Source organism: Lolium perenne, chromosome 5, assembly GCF_019359855.2.
Source record: "Lolium perenne isolate Kyuss_39 chromosome 5, Kyuss_2.0, whole genome shotgun sequence".
Classification (NCBI taxonomy): domain Eukaryota; kingdom Viridiplantae; phylum Streptophyta; class Magnoliopsida; order Poales; family Poaceae; genus Lolium; species Lolium perenne.
Window position 1 is genome coordinate 262,341,929 of NC_067248.2, and position 11,449 is coordinate 262,353,377.

Genomic DNA, 11,449 nt, shown 5'->3' on the forward strand with positions numbered 1-11,449 from the left:
TTCGATTTTCACATCAGCATTCTGGAAACAACTACAAGAATCTTTGGGATCCAAGTTGGATTTCAGTACAGCATACCATCCACAAACCGGAGGACAAACCGAAAGAACCAATCAGATACTTGAGGACATGCTTAGAGCTTGTGCTCTGAACTTTGGAGGCTCCTGGGAGGACCATTTACCTTTAGCGGAGTTCTCATATAACAATAGTTATCAGAGTAGCATTCGGATGGCACCGTACGAAGCATTGTACGGAAGGAAGTGTAGATCGCCAATTTGTTGGTTTGAAACCGGAGAAAACAAGGAGTTTACACCGGACTACATCAAGGAGAGACAAGACGTCATCGAGGTGATCCGGGATAGACTCAAAATAGCTCAGAGTCGTCAGAAGAGTTACGCCGACTTAAAGAGAAGAGATTGGGAACCGAAAGTGGGAGACATGGTTTATCTGAAGGTTAGCCCAATGAAAGGACTTAAGAGGTTCGGAGTGAAAGGAAAGTTAAGCCCTCGATATATCGGACCATTTAAGATAATCAGTCAGAATCGAGGAACAGCTTTTGAGTTGGAGTTACCGGCACAACTAAGTCAAGTTCATAATGTATTTCATGTATCACAACTCAGAAAGTGTTTGAAGGCACCGGATGATCCCATCACATATGAAGAAATTGAATTGCAATCTGACCTAACTTATGTGGAAAGACCGGAAAAGATTTTAGAAGTACAGTGGAAGAAGTTAAGGAACAGGGCAATCAAATACTGTAAAGTGCAATGGCAACATCATCCTGAGCGAGAAGCCACTTGGGAGATAGAAGAAGAACTCAGGAAGTCTTACCCCGAGATGTTCAGGTACCAATCTTAACTTCGGGACGAAGTTTCATTAAGGGAGAGGCTGTAATAACCCGAACATAGGAACAACGAAGGGTAGATTTAGAAATGGGATGTGCATTTCATTGCAAAACAGGGAAATTTTCTGCCTTATTGCAACTAACCCTAAGAGGGATCGAGGTTCTCTCTCATTTTTGCATTTAGGGTTAGGCAATGTGAGTTAGGGAAATTTCGACATGATCTCTTTTGTATCTTGTTGATTTGGGGAATTGATTTCATTTGACAAGTGTTAATACATTTAACAATAAGCATTGAACAATATACAAATAGAATTCATAATTTAAAACACAACTTATGAATTCAAACAACTTTGAATTTCAAAGTGAATAGTAAATACAATATTTATTCCAGAATATAAATATTACATAAAGCAAAAGCTCATAAACAAAAACTTGAGCTTTATTGATATCACAACACAGATTACAAAGTCTTTACAATATTCTTGATACAAGAATGGATGAATAATAAACAGAAATAAATAAAGATTACAATATTGCTCCTAAACTAAAACCTAGACTAAATGACTTGGAGTATATCTTCATGGTCATATTCATCTTCAAAACCTGCAAAACAAAGAACAAATCCTAGCCTGAATACAAGTGTAACCATATTCAGTTTGGACAGTTAGCGAAATAACACCAAGTTCGGTTTGGACAAGAAACTATCACAAGACACTTGTGCTTGTCCAAAACCAAGGACAGCACAAGATAAGGGCAAAGAGACCAAACCTGAGCACACACCAGGGGCTCAAGTTTCGGCATATGAGAGCACACAGCTCAAGTGTGTCAAGGGCAGCAACAAAGAAAGCCATGCATCAGCTTAGTCACCAAAGCAAGCCAGGCTTGTGTGTCAAAGCAAGGATAGAAGCAGGGTTCATATAAAAGGGGCACAAACCCTAGAAATCATAACCAGTCGACCAGATAAGATTCACCAGGTAAGGGTGAAGCAAGAACAAGCTCAGTTCATCCAGTTCTTGAGCAAGAACAGAACCAACACACACAACCACTTAAGCCACCAGAAATCATGGTGACCTAGAAGATCATCCAAGATCTGGAGGTGAAGGGCTGTGAACAAACCCAAGTCTGCATCAACAAAACATTTCTTTCTAGGAGCTGGAACAAGGTATACCTAGTTCCTGGAAAAGATCCAATGGATCTGATCCATCATATGCATGAACATAGTCATGGGGTTGAGCAGATGCTCAACAGGGTGAATCATCACTTGGTTTTCACCAAGGATCACTGCTAGTCTAGAAAGCCACCAAAATAGAAACCATCCAGATACAGATCTTGTGCACAGAAGCAAGATCTGATGCACAGATAGCACCAGTAGATGTATTGCAATAAATAGCAGCTAGTATTGACTACACAGAAAATCCTAGGCACATAACCATCAGTAAAACCCTAGATTTCATCACAGGCAAGCATATTGGCATTCATAGTTAGTATGATCCCCAAATATGCAAGCAAAGTTGAGTAGCCCACAAGATCCAACCAATCATGTGAGCAACCAACAAGAGCAAGGCCACCGAGGTCACATCACACTTAGCACCAATTAAAAGAAAGCCAAATAGATCACATCACTATCCGAGAATGGATTCAGACTCTAATTGCTTGTAAAAGAATCATGAACAGCAAATTCATATACAAGCAAGTCATTTAAATCATCACTGCATAAGCAGTTCATCATAATTTAAGTAATACAAGCATGAATTTATCACAGATCCATGCTAAGCATGACAGTAGCATACTGTTAAGCAACACAATTTAATCCATAGCCACTAGAATAAGTCTTGATAGCTAGGATGAGCAACAGCACCAGATAACTGAATCATTTAGCCACAGTATTAGCCAGTAAGCTATCACTGACAATCAATTGATCAAATGATCAATTATAACAAGCCAAGCTACACAGGGAGGTTAGCCAACAAGCAAGGAATGATCCAATGGATCATTAGCTTGCAGAGGTAGTACTGAAGCATATCACAGGCACCACTGGCACACACACAAGTGTCACAGATGCATCATAAATACACCTAGACAAGCAAGCATGATAGTCCAGTAAGCATAAGCAAGTCATAACCAATCATAGCATGGCAAGTGTAGAGCATGCTAGGAGCGGTGGATGTAAGCACGAGATGAACGGCAAGCATAGCAAAGATATGCCAAGATCAAGTAAATGGTAATTGGGCCATAAACTTGCAATTAACAGAAGCACAGGCAAATTGCGTAGGAATAGCATGGCTCTGTGTGATCATAGGATCATCAGAGAGCAGCAGAGCATGAGGAGGAAGAAGAGCAGTAACGAGGGGAGGCGCACAGAAGAGAAGAGGGATGCACACTTACTTGCGCCTGGAAGCAGAGGCTAGGGCATGGCGAGGCAGTGCTCGCGCGGCCCTAACAGCTGCAAATCCAGGGTAGGCGCCGACGTTACGCCGGCGTTACACCAACGAGCACGAACACCACCACAGCAGCACGGCACGGAGACGACGGCACTGGTACTGCAAGCAGCACCGCACCAGGTCGGTCTCAGGGGGCGCGTACGTCGACGGCGAGGACGAGAGTTTGCCGGAGACTACCAAATCGTCCGAGGCGATTCTCATGTGGATCCAGATCGGAGGCGATTCGCCAGGAGAGGACGAGAAGGGAGAAACTGCGCTGACAGATCGATAGATCTACTCACGGCGGTTCAGGTTCGGTAGGTGGCTACGGCGGAGAAGGCCGGCGATGGCCGGAGCAGGGCGGCGGCCATGGCGGCGACGCCATCGCCACGGGAGTCGCCAGACGGTTAGGGTTAGACGAGCGAGTGAGAGGGCCGAGTGAGAGTGAGTGAGGTGGGCCGCTTCGGCGCCACCGAACCCAAAAAGGGGACCAGCCTTATTGGGCCGTCCCTGGGTTTAAGTTATTGGGCTGGGCCCAATATAGGTCCAGGGGGTATTTTGGTCTTTTTACATTTAATATAAGACCAAAACTTTACCAAATTTTAATAAATCATCAACAACTCTAAAAATCCAATAAAAATTGGATTTATGAATGAAAAATAAATCTTAACAAGAATAAAATATGAAATGGAATTTATGAAACAAATTCAAAATTATGAATTTTCAGAATTTAAATAATAACTTGGAATTTTAAATCATTATTTCCTTGTATTTAAAATTCAAGGAAAAATCTCAAATAAGTTCAAATACTTATTTTCAAACATTTCAAAATGAAATTCTATTATTCCAAGTCATTTCTTTTGAAAAAGGGTATTTTTCCCAGAAAAATACTATACTCCTTTTATTCCAAAAACTATAGAGGTAACTCTATAATTTCAAATTATTTTTAAAATGACTAAGGAAATCATCAAGTAAAATAATTTTACTTTGAATTGTTGTACTTTGTGTGAATTACAATAATTAATACTTTGAAATCAATTGTAAATTACTGTCAAAGACATAAATCTTAAAATACAACCCTAAATTGTAATAACTCATTGGGGTAAAGGGATTCAACATAAAATAATACATCCATGATTGCATTTTTGGATTTTATAACATTGTCCTTACCGGACAATGATGCTTCTTACAGAACCCGAGGTCCAGGTTCCATCAACTGCATTGAACTGCACTATCTCGCAGTCCACAGGCAAGTTCACCCTTGCTCATGTCAACTTGATTATTTTCTACTACTTTAATGCAAAGCTATATACTTATCATTCCTGCATCGCAAATGAAATGTTATTTTCCAACTATGAATATGACTATGTGGCTGGCAATGGAACCATGGTATGTGTTGATATGGTGGAGGTTCCATTGCAATGGGTTATATCACCCTAGGATTAATCACCAATGCCGTCCAGTGATTCTAGCGCCGTACAAACCGCGTTGACCATGAGATCTATAATGGCTCTGGAAAAGCCAGCTGTATCTTTTCCCTTCTGCACGCCAACGGATTGGTAGAGCCGGCGAGGTGTTGGAGGCACTGCCGTAGGTTGGGATAGCCTTTTAAATCCCCATCCATTAGTGATGATGGCTCTACGATCTATGAAGGATTGTCCAAAGTACACCATGAGTAAAGCCGTATTATCGGGGGAAGTCTACTGGAGGTGTACGGGTGGACAAAAGGGTGGGTTTGCAGTCGCGGAGAAGGCGGTGTGGGCTTGGATCTTTATACCTGGCCTCACACCAAAGGAAGTGTGAACGGGGGCAAGTCCCTGCGGATGGCAAAAAGGGTGAGATCTCTTGTGGGAAAAGTAACGCACCTCTGCAGAGTGTATCAAATTGTGGCTGTCACTCCTTGTTCCAGGAAGGGAACTGCGAACGCGGCAGGAAAGGAACTCCACGAAGTTCTGGTCAACCTGTGAAGACTGACGGGCATAGTTTTCATAATAAAAGCAACCTTTTGAATAAATGTTTTTAAAACATGCATTGACCTGCGATTTCCTGATCAATGGTCGTAGCTAGTGCATCAAACACCTTTTATTCTTTTAGAACTTGCTGAGTACCTCTGTACTCACTTTCTTTCGACACCCTTGCTAGACTGTGATCCGGAAGTGGAGGCTATCAACGATGGAGCACCAGAAGGAAGCTACGAGCTGGTCTACGAAGAACCTGATCTTACCGGCGGAGTGGAAGGCGTAGACTATGGAATAGTCTACGGACCAGATGACACGGAGGTGGAAGAGTAGTGACATACCCTAGCAACATAGAGCCGAGCAGCGTAGAGCTTACCTAAATAAGCTGTTGAGCTTTTTCATCTTTAGTATGAGTTGTAATCGTACTTTAGTAGTATCTTAGGGTGTTCTCATAGGACCTGTGAGAATACCAACTTGTTAAGACAATGTTTGTAATAAAGTATGGAGTGTTATGACCTGCAATGTTTCTGTTGTACCACTCTGAGGGATATGGCAACTTGTGAAGAAGTCCCTTCACAAAGATCATATCAACGACTTGTATACTACAACATGCAGTGGTATGCTGGGTCACCGCATTTTATGATATTGTTGCAACTTGTTATGCTTAATGCTTGTCACTAGGGCCCGAGTGCCATGATCTCAGATCTGAACATGTTATTGTTTCATGATGATATGCGTTGTTTTATGATCTTACCTGCAAGTTGTATACACGTATTGTTGTCCGGAACCCGAGGCCCCAAAGTGACAGAAATTGGGACAACCGAAGGGGAAGGCAGTGATATGAGGATCACATGTGTTCACGGAGTGTTAATGCTTTGCTCCGGTGCTCTATTAAAAGAAGTACCTTAATTTCCAGTAGATTCCCTAGAGGCCCTGCTGCCACCGGCTGGTAGGACAAAATATGTTGTGCAAGTTTCTCATTGCGAGCACGTACGACTAAATATGGAACACATGCCTATTGATTGATTAGTACTTGGATACCATTTTATTATTATCTGCAAATGCCCTACCTTGATTGTTACATGAGTTTCTCTCATCCTTGCAACGCCCGTTTATCCATCCCTGTGCCTACAGTATTTTAATCCTGCTGTTTACTATAATCACTACTGCTGCCTTTGTTACCCTGCTGCTGATATTTCACTACTGCTACTGCTATAAAAGTGTTACTACTGATAAACTCTTGCGAGCAAGTCTGTTTCCAGGTGCAGCTGAATTGAAAACTCTGCTGTTAAGGCTTACAAATATTCTTTGGCTCCCCTTGTGTCGAATCAATAAATTGGGTTTTACTTCCCTCGAAGACTGTTGCGATCCCCTATACTTGTGGGTCATCAAGACTATTTTCTGGCGCCGTTGCCGGGGAGCATAGCTTTATTTGCAAGTTCACTTGGATTGATATTGTTCGCTGCAAATTCTCCATCATGGGTAAACCTCGCGATACTAAAGTCACCATATTACCATCCACTACAAGAAAAGGTACAACTCTGAGTACCTCTGCTGCTCTTGATTCACCATCTGTGATAAGTAAACTTGTTTCACCACCACATGCTTCACATGCTGGTACTTCTGCTGAATCTGAAAATTCCTCTTATAATTTTGATGATGCTTCTGCTGTGCTTGATAATGATGGTTCATTAGGATCTTTTCTAGATGCTACAATTGCTAGGTCTAGACAAATTGAAAATACTGAAACTCCTAATGAAAATGCTGCTACACCTGTTAATTCACCTGAGTCTGTTGAATACTCTAGTGATGATCTTGATGAAGATTATGTAGAACTTGATGATGATTTTATTGATAAATGCAATGCTACTACTGATGCAAGTAATATTAAAAAGCTTCTTGCACAACGTGCTGTTAGATATAAACTGTCTCCTGATCCTAAATTTGCCACATCTCCTATAAACATTAAGGATAAGGATTATGATTTTTCTCTTGATTTATCTCATATATCTATTGTTGAGAAAACACCTTTTTGTGGTACTGAAAAAGAAAGTGCTGTAGAACACATGATTGAGCTGTATACTCTGAGTAGCTTGTTTTCTGATGATGTTAAGAAGCGTACTTATTTCGTTGCTAATTTTTTTTCCTTTCTCATTAAAGGATGATGCTAAAACTTGGTATAATAGTTTGCCACCTGATTCTATTGATAGTCCAAGTGATTTGCTTGATGTTTTCTTTCGGAAATACTTTCCTGCTAGTGCTCAACATATTGCGTTGCAAAGAATTTATAATTTTGACCAGGAAGATGGAGAGAAATTGCCTGAGGCTTGGGCGAGATTTTGCTCTCTTATTAGAGCTCGGCCTGGACATGATTTGGAAAAGCATGATTTACTTGATATATTTTATAGTGAACTGACCATTGAGTCTAGGGCATACCTGGATAGTTGTGCTGGTTGTGTTTTCAGGAAAATAACTCCAGACGACGCTGAAGAATTATTGGCTAGAATAGGCCGGAATCATGATGATTGGTCTACACCTGAACCAACCCCGATACCAATATTGAAGAAGAGGGGTATGATTAAATTAAATGATGAAGATATGAGGGAAGCCAAGAAATCTCTTAAAGAGAAGGGTATTAAATCCGAAGACGTGAAGAATTTACGCCCCATAGAAGATTTATGCAAGATAACTCCCCCTTCATCCATGATTGAGGTACACTCTCTCGAACGCTTTACTAGGGAAGATATTCCGTATTCAAAACCTCCTGCTCAATGCTTAGATGAGTTTGATAATTATATTGTTAAGCAAAATAATTTCAATATGAGAGTAGAGAATCATTTAATGGAAAATTCTCGAGCTATTAGTGAATTGCATGGTATTGTGGAGAGAACCTCCAATGATGTTAAGATGCTTGTTAAACATTTTCATATGGTTCAAACTCAAATTGATCAACACACTAAAGTGCAAAATGACTTGTTAAAAAATAGTTCTAAAGAAAAACATGCTTATGAAGTAACAATGATACGTCTCCGACGTATCGATAATTTCTTGTGTTCCATGCCACATTATTGATGATATCTACATGTTTTATGCACACTTTATGTCATATTCGTGCATTTTCTGGAACTAACCTATTAACAAGATGCCGAAGTGCCAGTTGCTGTTTTCTGCTGTTTTTGGTTTCAGAAATCCTAGTAAAGAAATATTCTCGGAATTGGACGAACTCAACGCCCAGGGTCCTATTTTGCCACGAAGCTTCCAGAAGACCGAAGAGGAGACGAAGTGGGGCCACAAGGTGGCCAGACTACAGGGCGGCGCGGCCCAAGCCCTGGCCGCGCTGGCCTGTAGTGTGGGCCCCTCGTGCCGCCTCTTGACCTGCCCTTCCGCCTACTTAAAGCCTCCATCGCGAAACCCCCAGTACCGAGAGCCACGATACGGAAAACCTTCCAGAGACGCCGCCGCCGCCAATCCCATCTCGGGGGATTCAGGAGATCGCCTCCGGCACCCTACCGGAGAGGGGAATCATCTCCCGGAGGACTCTACGCCGCCATGGTCGCCTCCGGAGTGATGAGTGAGTAGTCTACCCCTGGACTATGGGTCCATAGCAGTAGCTAGATGGTTGTCTTCTCCCTATTGTGCTTAATTGTCGGGTCTTGTGAGCTGCCTAACATGATCAAGATCATCTATCTGTAATTCTATATGTTGCGTTTGTTGGGATCCGATGAATAGAGAATACTATGTTATGTTGATTATCAAAGTTATGTCTATGTGTTATTTATGATCTTGCATGCTCTCCGTTACTAGTAGATGCTCTTGCCAAGTAGATGCTTGTAACTCCAAGAGGGAGTATTTATGCTCGATAGTGGGTTCATGTCTCCGTGAATCTGGGGAAGTGACAGAAATCTCTAAGATTATGGATGTACTGTTGCCACTAGGGATAAAACATTGGTGTTATGTTCGAGGATATAGTCACTGATTACATTACGCGCAATACTTAATGCAATTGTCTGTTGTTAGCAACTTAATACTGGAGGGGGTTCGGATGATAACCTGAAGGTGGACTTTTTAGGCATAGATGCATGCTGGATAGCGGTCTATGTACTTTGTCGTAATGCCCAATTAAATCTCACAATACTCATCATAATATGTATGTGCATGGTCATGCCCTCTTTATTTGTCAATTGCCCAACTGTAATTTGTTCACCCAACATGCTGTTTATCTTATGGGAGAGACACCTCTAGTGAACTGTGGACCCCGGTCCAATTCTCTATACTGAAATACAATCTACTGTAATACTGTTCTACTGTTTTCTACAAACAATCATCATCCACACTATACATCTAATCCTTTGTTACAGCAAGCCGGTGAGATTGACAACCTCACTGTTTCGTTGGGGCAAAGTACTTTGGTTGTGTTGTGCAGGTTCCACGTTGGCGCCGGAATCTCTGGTGTTGCGCCGCACTACATCCCGCCGCCATCAACCTTCAACGTGCTTCTTGACTCCTACTGGTTCGATTAAACCTTGGTTTCTTACTGAGGGAAACTTGCCGCTGTGCGCATCACACCTTCCTCTTGGGGTTCCCAACGGACGTGTCAACTGCACGCATCAAGCAAATTTCTGGCGCCGTTGCCGGGGAGATCAAGACACGCTGCAAGGGAGTCTCCACTTCCCAATCTCTTTACTTTGTTTTTGTCTTGCTTAGTTTTATTTACTACTTTGTTTGCTGCACTAAATCAAAATACAAAAAAATTAGTTGCTAGTTTTACTTTATTTGCTATCTTGTTTGCTATATCAAAAACACAAAAAAATTAGTTACTTGCATTTACTTTATCTAGTTTGCTTTATTTACTACTGCTAAAATGGCCACCCCTGAAAATACTAAGTTGTGTGACTTCACAACCACAAATAATAATGATTTCTTATGCACACCTATTGCTCCACCTGCTACTACAAATAGAATTCTTTGAAAATAAACCTGCTTTCTTGAATCTTGTTATGCGAGAGCAATTTTCTACAGTGTTAGTTCTGATGATGCTGCTGCCCATCTCAATAATTTTGTTGAATTGTGTGAAATGCAAAAATATAAAGATGTAGATGGTGACATTATAAAATTAAAATTGTTCCCTTTCTCATTAAGAGGAAGAGCTAAAGATTGGTTGCTATCTCTGCCTAAGAATAGTATTGATTCATGGACTAAATGCAAGGATGCTTTTATTGGTAGATATTATCCCCCTGCTAAAATTATATCTTTGAGGAGTAGCATAATGAATTTTAAACAATTAGATACTGAGCATGTTGCACAAGCATGGGAAAGAATGAAATCTTTGGTTAAAAATTGCCCAACCCATGGACTGACTACTTGGATGATCATCCAAACCTTCTATGCAGGACTAAATTTTTCTTCGTGGAATTTATTGGATTCAGCTGCTGGAGGTACCTTTATGTCCATCACTCTTGGTGAAGCAACAAAGCTTCTTGATAATATGATGATTAATTACTCTGAATGGCACACGGAAAGAGCTCCACAAGGTAAGAAGGTAAATTCTGTCGAAGAAACCTCTTCCTTGAGTGATAAGATTGATGCTATTATGTCTATGCTTGTGAATGATAGGACTAATATTGATCCTAATAATGTTCCGTTAGCTTCATTGGTTGCACAAGAAGAACATGTTGATGTAAACTTCATTAAAAATAATAATTTCAACAACAATGCTTATCGGAACAATTCTAGTAATAACTATAGGCCATATCCTTATAATAATGGTAACGGTTATGCTAATTCTTATGGGAATTCTTACAATAATAATAGGAACACACCCCCTGGACTTGAAGCTATGCTTAAAGAATTTATTAGTACACAAACTGCCTTTAACAAATCTGTTGAGGAAAAACTCAATAAAATTGATATTCTCGCTTCTAAGGTTGATAGTCTTGCCTCTGATGTTGATCTTTTGAAATCGAAAGTTATGCCTAATAGGGATATTGAAAATAAAATTGTTACTACAGCAAATGCCATACAAGTTAGAATTAATGAGAATATAAGATTAATGGCTGAATTGCGTGCTAGGTGGGATAGAGAAGAAAATGAAAAACTAGCTAAAGAGAAGAATGTAGCTAAAGTTTGGACTATTAGCACCACAAGTAATGTTGATTCTTCACATGTTGCTGCACCTCCTACTATTAATGGTAAAATAATTGGTGTTGGCAATGTTTCTACTCCTAGTGCA